This window comes from Drosophila albomicans, unplaced genomic scaffold, assembly GCF_009650485.2.
Source record: "Drosophila albomicans strain 15112-1751.03 unplaced genomic scaffold, ASM965048v2 utg000034l_pilon, whole genome shotgun sequence".
Taxonomy (NCBI): Eukaryota; Metazoa; Arthropoda; class Insecta; order Diptera; family Drosophilidae; genus Drosophila; species Drosophila albomicans.
The window spans coordinates 9,233-21,211 of record NW_026263481.1 but is presented as its reverse complement, the minus strand read 5'-3'; the positions used below and the strand labels follow the sequence as shown (position 1 = coordinate 21,211).

Below are 11,979 nucleotides of genomic sequence, written 5' to 3'. Positions count from 1 at the left end.
TATATTTATATAAACAATTGTGAATTATAACTAGCGAACGTGAATGCTATCTAATTATGGCCACATTCGTATAGTACATGTCAAGTATAACATATGTATATATACAATTATTGAATATTATCGTTTGTTATTCAAAAATATTTGTGAGTTGTCATGTATTTTACATATTTGAAGATTTATGTAATTATATTTTAAATATATTTACATAATGAAATGAACATTATTCTGGTTGATCCTGCCAGTAGTTATATGCTTGTCTCAAAAGATTAAGCCATGCATGTCTAAGTACACACGAATTAATAGTGAAACCGCAAAAGGCTCATTATATCAGTTATGGTTCCTTAGATCGTTAACAGTTACTTGGATAACTGTGGTAATTCTAGAGCTAATACATGCAATTAAAACACGGACCTTCTGGAACGTGTGCTTTTATTAGGCTAAAACCAAGCGATCGCAAGATCGTTACACTGGTTGAACTCTAGATAACATGCAGATCGTATGGTCTCGTACCGACGACAGATCTTTCAAATGTCTGCCCTATCAACTTTTGATGGTAGTATCTAGGACTACCATGGTTTGCAACGGGTAAACGGGGAATCAGGGTTCGATTCCGGAGAGGGAGCCTGAGAAACGGCTACCACATCTAAGGAAGGCAGCAGGCGCGTAAATTACCCACTCCCAGCTCGGGGAGGTAGTGACGAAAAATAACAATACAGGACTCATATCCGAGGCCCTGTAATTGGAATGAGTACACTTTAAATCCTTTAACAAGGACCTATTGGAGGGCAAGTCTGGTGCCAGCAGCCGCGGTAATTCCAGCTCCAATAGCGTATATTAAAGTTGTTGCGGTTAAAACGTTCGTAGTTGAACTTGTGCTTCATACGGGTAGTGCAACTTACAATTGTAGTTAGTACTATACCTTTATGTATGTAAGCGTATTACCGGTGGAGTTCTTATATATAATTAGGTACTTGTACTTTTTTATATGTTCCTCCTATTTAAAAACCTGCATTAGTGCTCTTCATCGAGTGTTATTGTGGGCCGGTACAATTACTTTGAACAAATTAGAGTGCTTAAAGCAGGCTTCAAATGCCTGAATATTCTGTGCATGGGATAATGAAATAAGACCTCTGTTCTGCTTTCATTGGTTTTCAGATCAAGAGGTAATGATTAATAGAAGCAGTTTGGGGGCATTAGTATTACGACGCGAGAGGTGAAATTCTTGGACCGTCGTAAGACTAACTTAAGCGAAAGCATTTGCCAAAGATGTTTTCATTAATCAAGAACGAAAGTTAGAGGTTCGAAGGCGATCAGATACCGCCCTAGTTCTAACCATAACGATGCCAGCTAGCAATTGGGTGTAGCTACTTTTATGGCTCTCTCAGTCGCTTCCCGGGAAACCAAAGCTTTTGGGCTCCCGGGGGAAGTATGGTTGCAAAGCTGAAACTTAAAGGAATTGACGGAAGGGCACCACCAGGAGTGGAGCCTGCGGCTTAATTTGACTCAACACGGGAAAACTTACCAGGTCCGAACATAAGTGTGTAAGACAGATTGATAGCTCTTTCTCGAATCTATGGGTGGTGGTGCATGGCCGTTCTTAGTTCGTGGAGTGATTTGTCTGGTTAATTCCGATAACGAACGAGACTCAAATATATTAAATAGATATCTTCAGGATTATGGTGTTGAAGCTTATATAGCCTTCATTCATGGTGGCAGTAAAATGTTTATTGTGTTTGAATGTGTTTATATAAGTGGAGCCGTACCTGTTGGTTTGTCCCATTATAAGGACACTAGCTTCTTAAATGGACAAATTGCGTCTAGCAATAATGAGATTGAGCAATAACAGGTCTGTGATGCCCTTAGATGTCCTGGGCTGCACGCGCGCTACAATGAAAGTATCAACGTGTATTTCCTAGACCGAGAGGTCCGGGTAAACCGCTGAACCACTTTCATGCTTGGGATTGTGAACTGAAACTGTTCACATGAACTTGGAATTCCCAGTAAGTGTGAGTCATTAACTCGCATTGATTACGTCCCTGCCCTTTGTGCACACCGCCCGTCGCTACTACCGATTGAATTATTTAGTGAGGTCTCCGGACGTGATCACTGTGACGCCTTGTGTGTTGCGGTTGTTTCGCAAAAGTTGACCGAACTTGATTATTTAGAGGAAGTAAAAGTCGTAACAAGGTTTCCGTAGGTGAACCTGCGGAAGGATCATTATTGTTTTAATGCATCTAACCGTTAATAAATTAAATTTGTTTTTTCTCTTTTAGGGAATTGCAATATTTAATAAATTATGTAACTAATAAATATAAATATTTTATTCAATCATATGAGATACAATTATGCAACATATAATAATTTAAATTAGCTAAAAACCGTTTGTCATGTATTATTATTATTATATACTGTATTAAGAGTGTTTTATGTGTTTTGGATAAAATAAAAAACTGCGTGTATATGTACCATAATATACATGCGTTGCAAAATGTATTGTGCATATTCCAGTGCGCATACATTGGTTCGCAACACCTAAAGAAAAAACAATGTTGTACCTGTTTGCAGGTTAACGCTTTACATATGTTGATCATAATAAATAAATTTAGCTAAAATATACTTGTCATATATCTTATTATTATCGATTATGTAAAACTAAGACATTTCGCAACATTTATTTAGGTATAAAAAAAAAAATTTTATTGAAGGAATTGATATATGCCAGTAAAATGGTGTATTTTTAATTTCTTTCAATAAAAATATTCTTGACGTAATGAAATAAAAAAAAATTGTATCACTCTAAGCGGTGGATCACTCGGCTCATGGGTCGATGAAGAACGCAGCAAACTGTGCGTCATCGTGTGAACTGCAGGACACATGAACATCGACATTTTGAACGCATATCGCAGTCCATGCTGTTATGTACTTTAATTAATTTTTTAGTGCTGCTTGGACTACATATGGTTGAGGGTTGTAAGACTATGCTAAATAAGTTGTTTAAAATTTTTCGGAATTTTAAGCACATTGTATATTATTGGATAATATAAGTGTGAATCTAAAAAGTTCTCGCTTAAGATATTCATAATATGAATTAATAAATGAAAATACTAAAACTCTGTTGCATGAGAAATTTGAAGAATTATATGTTCTTTATTCATTTCAAATAATATTGAGGAATGTCTAGCATAAAATATATTATTTTATAAACTAGAATTGCCTCTTATTAACGAATATGGTATAAAGAATAATTTTGTGAATATTATGGACCTTCAAGAAAAAAAATAGTATATTTCAAAATAGGCAGAGAATTGTCTATAAGTGTAATTAAACAACCTCAACTCATATGGGACTACCCCCTGAATTTAAGCATATTAATTAGGGGAGGAAAAGAAACTAACAAGGATTTTCTTAGTAGCGGCGAGCGAAAAGAAATCAGTTCAGCACTAAGTCACTTTGTCTATATGGCAAATGTGAGATGCAGTGTATGGAACGTCAATATTCTAGTATGAGAAATTAACGATTTAAGTCCTTCTTAAATGAGGCCATTTACCCATAGAGGGTGCCAGGCCCGTATAACGTTAATGATTATTAGATGATGTTTCCAAAGAGTCGTGTTGCTTGATAGTGCAGCACTAAGTGGGTGGTAAACTCCATCTAAAACTAAATATAACCATGAGACCGATAGTAAACAAGTACCGTGAGGGAAAGTTGAAAAGAACTCTGAATAGAGAGTTAAATAGTACGTGAAACTGCTTAGAGGTTAAGCCCGATGAACCTGAATATCCGTTATGGAAAATTCATCATTAGAATTGTAATATTTAATCAATATTATAACGATAGTGTGCATTTTTTCCATATAAGGACATTGTAATCTATTAGCATGTATGGAATTTATCAAACAATTTTGATAAGAGTTTATTTAAATTAGAGTGCTTGCATTTTAACATAAAATAAATTTCAAAAATTTGATAAAGTGCTGATAGATTATATGAGTACAGTGCGTTAATTTTTCGGAATTATATAATGGCATGATTATCATTGATTTTTATGTTTATTATAAGCACTTGTATGATTAACAATGCGAAAGATTCAGGATACCTTCGGGACCCGTCTTGAAACACGGACCAAGGAGTCTAACATATGTGCAAGTTATTGGGATATAAACCTAATAGCGTAATTAACTTGACTATTATTGGGATTAGTTTTTTAACTATTTATAGTTGATTAACGCAATCCCGGGGCGTTCTATATAGTTATGTATAATAATATTTATATTATTTATGCCTCTAACTGGAACGTACCTTGAGCATATATGCTGTGACCCGAAAGATGGTGAACTATACTTGATCAGGTTGAAGTCAGGGGAAACCCTGATGGAAGACCGAAACAGTTCTGACGTGCAAATCGATTGTCAGAATTGAGTATAGGGGCGAAAGACCAATCGAACCATCTAGTAGCTGGTTCCTTCCGAAGTTTCCCTCAGGATAGCTGGTGCATTTAACTGTTGTATAAAATAATCTTATCTGGTAAAGCGAATGATTAGAGGCCTTAGGGTCGAAACGATCTTAACCTATTCTCAAACTTTAAATGGGTAAGAACCTTAACTTTCTTGATATGAAGTTTAAGGTTATGATATAATGTGCCCAGTGGGCCACTTTTGGTAAGCAGAACTGGCGCTGTGGGATGAACCAAACGTAATGTTACGGTGCCCAAATTAACAACTCATTCAGAAACCATGAAAGGCGTTGGTTGCTTAAAACAGCAGGACGGTGATCATGGAAGTCGAAATCCGCTAAGGAGTGTGTAACAACTCACCTGCCGAAGCAACTAGCCCTTAAAATGGATGGCGCTTAAGTTGTATACCTATACATTACCGCTAAAGTAGATGATTTATATTACTTGTAATATAAATTTTTGAAACTTTAGTGAGTAGGAAGGTACAATGGTGTGCTTAGAAGTGTTTGGCGTAAGCCTGCATGGAGCCGTCATTGGTACAGATCTTGGTGGTAGTAGCAAATAATCGAATGAGACCTTGGAGGACTGAAGTGGAGAAGGGTTTCGTGTGAACAGTGGTTGATCACGAGTTAGTCGGTCCTAAGTTCAAGGCGAAAGCCGAAAATTTTCAAGTAAAAAAAAGTAACTAAAATTTATATTTTGTCATAATTAAAAAACTTGAATAATTTTGAACGAAAGGGAATACGGTTCCAATTCCGTAACCTGTTGAGTATCCGTTTGTTATTAAATATGGGCCTCGTGCTCATCCTGGCAACAGGAACGACCATAAAGAAGCCGTCGAGAGATATCGGAAGAGTTTTCTTTTCTGTTTTATAGCCGTACTACCATGGAAGTCTTTCGCAGAGAGATATGGTAGATGGGCTAGAAGAGCATGACATATACTGTTGTGTCGATATTTTCTCCTCGGACCTTGAAAATTTATGGTGGGGACACGCAAACTTCTCAACAGGCCGTACCAATATCCGCAGCTGGTCTCCAAGGTGAAGAGTCTCTAGTCGATAGAATAATGTAGGTAAGGGAAGTCGGCAAATTAGATCCGTAACTTCGGGATAAGGATTGGCTCTGAAGATTGAGATAGTCGCTTGATTGGGAAACAATAACATGGTTTATGTGCTCGTTCTGGGTAAATAGAGTTTCTATCATTTATGGTAGTTTCTTGTTCCCCGGATAGTTTAGTTACGTAGCCAATTGTGGAACTTTCTTGCTAAAATTTTTAAGAATACTAGTTGGGCAACCAGCTAGTTCTTTTAAATTATAACGATTATCAATTAACAATCAATTCAGAACTGGCACGGACTTGGGGAATCCGACTGTCTAAATTAAAACAAAGCATTGTGATGGCCCTAGCGGGTGTTGACACAATGTGATTTCTGCCCAGTGCTCTGAATGTCAAAGTGAAGAAATTCAAGTAAGCGCGGGTCAACGGCGGGAGTAACTATGACTCTCTTAAGGAGGATCAATGGGTCTGCAGAAGGGGAATAATGGTTCATTTATCAGCAATGGCAAGTGGACTACCGTCCTTCGTTAGTCAGATCAAGTCGACTCATAGGCAACATGTGCCCCACTTAACTTGTGGCCTCCTCGTGGTGTCCTCCGGGTGCTGGACCGATGTAGTTTCGGCAGCAGCGAATATGAGCGGCGAAAGGGGCCATTGGGTTACCACCCCGATGGTCCTGAAAAACTGATGGTGCAAACTTAAATAACATGCCTCGGATAGCTGAAAGTTATTCAGTGAATTCTCCTACGGCATCCGTAGGAGCCCATCAGGGAAGGAACGTAGATGCTAATCCAGTTGTTGGACATCTATGTGTGGAATGCGGCCGATCTTTTGGAACAAAGACCGGTTTAGGCGTCCACATGTCGCGTCAGCACAAAGACAGGCTTGATGAGCTTCGTACGCGTGTTGACGTGAAAACCAGGTGGTGTGAGGAAGAATTGGCCATGATGGCGAGGAAGGAACTTGAGCTCATAGCAAATGGCGAGAGGTTCATTAATAAAAAGCTGGCGTTGCATTTTCCAGAACGCAGCGTCGATGCTATTAAAAAGTGTCGACAGAGGGATAATTATAAGGCAAAAATCGAGCAGCTAAGAGGGCAAGCGGCTCTTATCCCCGAAATTAGTGAACCACAAACCATTACGCGCCGCCCTAGTATAAGTGGGCTTGAGTCTTCTTCTTCAATGTCAGAGTCGGTTCCAATCACACCATCGATACATTCGGACGACGTCCTCATGCGGATACTGCGGGGCTTCGGCCCTGTGGGATGTAATCGATCGTGGAGAGTCGAGGTTCTGCAATCTATCATTGATGGAGCGCAGACTTCGGGCAAAGAAGCAACTCTCCAGTGTTTGTCTAACTATCTCCTGGAAATTTTTCCGAATCGAAACGAAGGTCCGGTTTCGGCGAGAGTCTTTCCTGAGCCTCGCAATAGGAGACAAAATAGAAGGCAGCAGTTCGCTAGGGTTCAGCGTAACTGGGACAAACATAAAGGTCGATGCATTGGATCCTTGCTTGCAGGACCCGACGAGTCGGTAATGCCAAACCAAGAGATTATGGAACCATACTGGAGAGAAGTCATGACACAGCAGAGCCTTTCCTCTTGCAATAGCACCGTGCCCCATATGGGACACTTGCTTGAGGGGGTATGGTCACCTATTACGTCTAGGGACCTGCAATTGCATCAAGTGCCATTGACTTCTTCTCCCGGACCGGACGGAATATCTCCAAGAACTGCCAGGAGTATTCCCAGTGGTGTTATGCTTCGCATAATGAACCTTATTCTCTGGTGCGGCAAACTACCCACACTCTTCCGAATGGCTCGAACCGTTTTCATCCCGAAGACGGTAAGAGCATCCCGACCAGAAGACTTCCGTCCGATATCGGTGCCTTCTGTCATAGTTAGACAACTCAATGCCATCTTGGCATCTCGATTGGCCTCATCAGTCGATTGGGATCCGCGTCAGCGGGGGTTTCTTCCTACTGACGGTTGCGCCGATAACGCGACAATAGTTGACTTAATCCTGAGGGACCACCATAGACGTCATGCGTCGTGTTATATCGCGACACTTGATGTCAGCAAAGCGTTTGACTCTGTGTCTCACGCAGCGGTAATTGACACCCTATCCGCGTATGGTGCACCAACGGGTTTTGTTGACTACGTACGTAGCTTGTACTTGGGAGGTGGCACTAGTCTCAATGGTAAAGGCTGGAGATCAGAGGAATTCGTCCCTGCTAGAGGTGTGAAGCAGGGTGACCCTTTGTCTCCACATATGTTCAACTTGGTCATCGACCGGTTGCTCAGGTCTCTACCGGACGAGATTGGTGTCAGTGTCGGAAATGCCAAAACAAACGCTGCAGCGTTCGCAGACGATCTGGTGTTGTTTGCTTCTACACCGAAGGGCCTTCAGGCATTATTGGATACCACGGTCTCCTTTTTGGCGTCCGTTGGGCTGACCCTAAACGCTAATAAGTGTTTTACTGTTAGTGTCAAGGGGCAACCGAAGCAGAAGTGTACTGTGATCGAATCACGGAGCTTCTGTGTAGGTTCGCGCACGTGTCCAAGCTTGAAGCGTTCGGAGGAGTGGAGGTATCTCGGCATTCAGTTCACTGCGGACGGGAGGGCCCGCTACAATCCGACTGAGGACATTGGTCCCAGATTGGATATCATATCGCGGTCCCCCCTGAAGCCACAGCAGAAGTTATTCGCCCTCAGAACTGTCCTCATTCCACAGCTATATCACAAGCTAACCCTTGGTAGTGTGGCAATAGGCGTTTTGAGAAAGTGTGACAGACTGGTACGGTCGGTCGTAAGGAAATGGTTAGATCTTCCTATGGATGTGTCAGTAGCATTCTTCCATGCCCCCCACACAAGTGGGGGTCTCGGTGTTCCCTCAGTTCGAAGGACAGCTCCAATGCTGCGCATACAGAGGCTAACGAACATAAAATGGCCCCACCTCGAGCAATCCGAGACGGCCAGTTCGTTCCTTAGTGCGGAAATTCGGAGGGCCCGAGATAGGTGCAAGGCATCGGGAGACGCGGCTCTGGATACACGCCTTTTGATCGATTCGTACTGGGCGGATAGGTTGCACTCCTCTGTTGATGGTAGCGGTCTCCGTGAAGCAGGGCGTTATGCTCCGCAACACGGGTGGGTTGTCGCACCCACGCGTTTGTTAACTGGAAAAGCTTATTTGAATGGGATCAAACTGCGGATAAATGCCCCTACCCACGCGGTCTCGTACCACGAGGGGAAGGCACGAATTGGAGAGGCAGTGTCGTGCAGGATGTGATGCTCCCGAATCACTAAACCACATTCTGCAGAAGTGTCATCGTACGCATGGGAGGCGGGTGGCTAGACACAACAGTGTAGCTAATTATCTCAAGCGGGGACTTGAGACGAGAGGCTACTCTGTCATTGCTGAACCAAGTCTGCAGGGAGAGAACAGGATATATAAGCCGGACCTGGTGGGTTTCCGACCAGATCACACTATAGTGATCGACGCTCAGGTTGTGACTGACGGACTTGATCTTGACCAAGCTCATCAGAGTAAGTTGAGATCTACGACAGACAGGACGTACGAACGGCTCTGGTTCGGGATTATCGGGCACATGAGGACATTAAAATCGTTTCTGCTACGCTAAACTGGAGGGGCATCTGGAGCTATCGGTCGGTAAAACGACTGAGAGCACTGGGAGTCCTTAACGCTGGTGATAGCAATATTATCAGTACCAGGGTGGTAGATGGCGGAGTCTGCGGCTTTAAGACGTTCATGTTCCATACTGGATATCGCCAAGGAGTGGGTTAGCACCGAGGTTTACTTTCCTCATTGAAAGTCAACTACACTGGCCAACATCTATTGTGTACAAAGTAAAGGGAAAACAGTCATATGACGTGCCATTCATATATGGCATTGTTGTGTGGGCAAATTCATTTCCTAAAAAAAAAAAAAAAAAAAAATAGCCAAATGCCTCGTCATCTAATTAGTGACGCGCATGAATGGATTAACGAGATTCCTACTGTCCCTATCTACTATCTAGCGAAACCACAGCCAAGGGAACGGGCTTGGAATAATTAGCGGGGAAAGAAGACCCTTTTGAGCTTGACTCTAATCTGGCAGTGTAAGGAGACATAAGAGGTGTAGAATAAGTGGGAGATATTAAATTTCGGTTTAGTATCGACAATGAAATACCACTACTCTTATTGTTTCCTTACTTACTTGATTAAATGGAACGTGTATCATTTCCTAGCCATTATACGGATATATTTATTATATCTTATGGTATTGGGTTTTGATGCAAGCTTCTTGATCAAAGTATCACGAGTTTGTTATATAATCGCAAACAAATTCATTAATGAGAGAGTGCATTTATGTGTTCTTAAATTAAAAATTTGGTATAACTCCAATTACTCAGGTATGATCCAATTCAAGGACATTGCCAGGTAGGGAGTTTGACTGGGGCGGTACATCTCTCAAATAATAACGGAGGTGTCCCAAGGCCAGCTCAGTGCGGACAGAAACCACACATAGAGCAAAAGGGCAAATGCTGACTTGATCTCGGTGTTCAGTACACACAGGGACAGCAAAAGCTCGGCCTATCGATCCTTTTGGTTTAAAGAGTTTTTAACAAGAGGTGTCAGAAAAGTTACCATAGGGATAACTGGCTTGTGGCGGCCAAGCGTTCATAGCGACGTCGCTTTTTGATCCTTCGATGTCGGCTCTTCCTATCATTGTGAAGCAAAATTCACCAAGCGTTGGATTGTTCACCCATGCAAGGGAACGTGAGCTGGGTTTAGACCGTCGTGAGACAGGTTAGTTTTACCCTACTAATGACAAAACGTTGTTGCGACAGCATTCCTGCGTAGTACGAGAGGAACCGCAGGTACGGACCAATGGCACAATACTTGTTCGAGCGAACAGTGGTATGACGCTACGTCCGTTGGATTATGCCTGAACGCCTCTAAGGTCGTATCCGTGCTGGACTGCAATGATAAATAAGGGGCAATTTGCATTGTATGGCTTCTAAACCATTAAAAGTTTATTATTCATTTAATAGACGACGATGGATGTGATGCCAATGTTACATATAACATAGTAAATTGGGAGGATCTTCGATCACCTGGTGCCGCGCTAGTTATATATTAAAACATTATTTAATACAATGACAAAGCCTTGAATCAATTGTAAACGACTTTTATAACAGGCAAGGTGTTGTAAGTGGTTGAGCAGCTGCCATACTGCGATCCACTGAAGCTTATCCTTTGCTTGACGATTCGATAAAATATATATGTTTAAGGCATATATAAAAAAATATTATATATATATTATATATATAAATATGCAAAATTGTATGCATAATTATTAATTATGTGTTATACAATTACGCATATAAGAAGAAAATTTATATAATATATATATATATTATATATATATAAATAAATAATATATCTATGTGTACAAAATATACTTGTGTATTTTAAATATGCATTTATTTAGTATGCGTTAGTTATATATATTTATTTGGTAGCAAAAGGAACGCCATTATATTAGTGGCGAAAATTAATAATATGCATAGTAAGTATATCTATGTATACAAAAATACTTGCATATTTTATATATGCATTTATTTATTATGCGTTGGTTATATATATTTATTTGGTAGCAAAAGGAACGCCATTATATTAGTGGCGAAAATTAAGAATATGCATAGTATATCTATGTGTACAAAATACTTGCGTATTTTATATATGCATTTATTTATAATGCGTTGGTATATATATATATTTATTTGGTAGCAAAAGGAACGCCATTATATTAGTGGCGAAAGTCAAGAATATGCATAGTATATCTATGTGTGTGTAAAAATACTTGCGTATTTTATATATGCATTTATTTATTATGCGTTGGTTATATATATTTATTTGGTAGCAAAAGGAACGCCATTATATTAGTGGCGAAAATTAAGAATATGCATAGTATATCTATGTGTACAAAATACTTGTATATTTTAAATATGCATTTATTTAGTAAGCGTTAGTTATATATATTTATTTGGTAGCCAGAAGGACGCCATCATATTAGTGGCGAAAATTAAAGAATATGCATGGTATATCTATGTGTACAAAATACTTGTGTATTTTAAATATACATTTATTTGGTACGCAATTACATGAATTTGGTAGCCAGAAGGACGCCATCATATTAGTGGCGAAAATTAAAAATATGCATGATATAAAAAAATATATATACATTTATGTATGTATCTATATGAACAGAATACTTGCGTATTTTAAGTATGCATTTATTTCATACACAATTATGTGTTTGGTAGCAAAAGAACGCCATCATATTAGTGGCACAAATTAAGACATGAGATATGAGTTCAGCTTTGACAAAAAATTTCAACATATGAAAATTGAAGAAAAAAACTTTTTAAATAGCATTTTATACTGTTTATTATAATATATAATGAGA

General features: G+C 40.0%; 2 non-coding genes and 1 pseudogene across 2 annotated transcripts; all 3 read left to right on the top strand.

Moving 5' to 3' along the window:
* Positions 1–222: 222 nt before the first annotated feature.
* LOC117577132 (small subunit ribosomal RNA) lies at positions 223–2,220 on the top strand. The gene has a single exon (XR_004573046.1). It is a non-coding gene; the product is annotated as a small subunit ribosomal RNA (ribosomal RNA).
* A 572-nt stretch (positions 2,221–2,792) lies between these two features.
* Positions 2,793–2,971, top strand: LOC117577154 (5.8S ribosomal RNA). The gene has a single exon (XR_004573062.1). It is a non-coding gene; the product is annotated as a 5.8S ribosomal RNA (ribosomal RNA).
* A 355-nt stretch (positions 2,972–3,326) lies between these two features.
* On the top strand, positions 3,327–10,782 carry LOC117577150 (large subunit ribosomal RNA; annotated as a pseudogene).
* Positions 10,783–11,979: the final 1,197 nt, after the last annotated feature.